The sequence below is a fragment of the Anser brachyrhynchus genome (assembly GCF_964034855.1).
Source record: "Anser brachyrhynchus genome assembly, contig: SCAFFOLD_663, whole genome shotgun sequence".
Lineage (NCBI taxonomy): Eukaryota > Metazoa > Chordata > Aves > Anseriformes > Anatidae > Anser > Anser brachyrhynchus.
This window is the reverse complement of record NW_027663715.1, coordinates 1-708: the sequence shown is the minus strand read 5'-3', so window position 1 is coordinate 708 and position 708 is coordinate 1. Positions and strand designations below refer to the sequence as shown.

At 81.1% G+C, this 708-nt stretch overlaps 1 long non-coding RNA gene across 1 annotated transcript; it reads right to left on the bottom strand.

Annotated features, from left to right (window-relative positions):
- Window positions 1-321: 321 nt before the first annotated feature.
- Window positions 322-708, bottom strand: LOC308186940. Its single transcript, XR_013944397.1, has 3 exons — window positions 638-708; window positions 484-504; window positions 322-402 (listed from the first exon to the last, which is right to left on the bottom strand). It is a non-coding gene; the product is annotated as an uncharacterized lncRNA (long non-coding RNA).

Below are 708 nucleotides of genomic sequence, written 5' to 3'. Positions count from 1 at the left end.
GGGGCTCGGCGCCCCCCCCCCTCCACGCTCTCCTCGCTCACCTCCTCCAGCGCCGGCAGCCCCCCCCGCGCCGCCCCCCCCCACGTCGGGGCTGCCCCCCCCTCCCCCGGAGCCCCCCCCCCAGCGAGGGGCTGTGCGCGGGGCTGGGGGGGCTGGCGGGAGGGGGGGGCGGCGCGGGGGGGGCGGCGGCGGAGGGGGGGGCGGCGGGGGAGGGGGGGTGGGGGGAGTCTCGAGCCCCCCCGGTCCGCCGCCGCCCCCCCCTCGGCCCCCCCCCCCCACCGAATTGGCCACGGGTTGGGGGGCGGCGGGGGGGGGGCGGCGGGGGGGGGGGGCGCCCCCTCGGGCCCCTCGCTGGGGCTGTAGAGGCTGGGGGGGGCTCGGCGAGGCTTTGCCGGCGGGGACCTGGAGGGGGGGGGGGGGGGGGTCAGTGGAGGGGGGGGGGGGTCAGCCCCCCCCCATCATCACTCCCCCATCATCACTCACCGGCTGGAACCAGCGCAGGCTCTGGGGGGGGGGGGAGATGGAGATGGGAGTGAGATGGGGAAACTGAGGCACGGGGGGGGGGCACACACGGGATCCCCCCCCCAGCAGCTCGGGGTGCACTGGGGGGGGGTCGCGGGGGGGGGGGGGTCCCTACCACGTTGGGGTGCTTCTCGATGGCCAGCGCCGCCCGGTCCGCGCTCTGCTGCTGCCGCTGGCGCCGCTTCA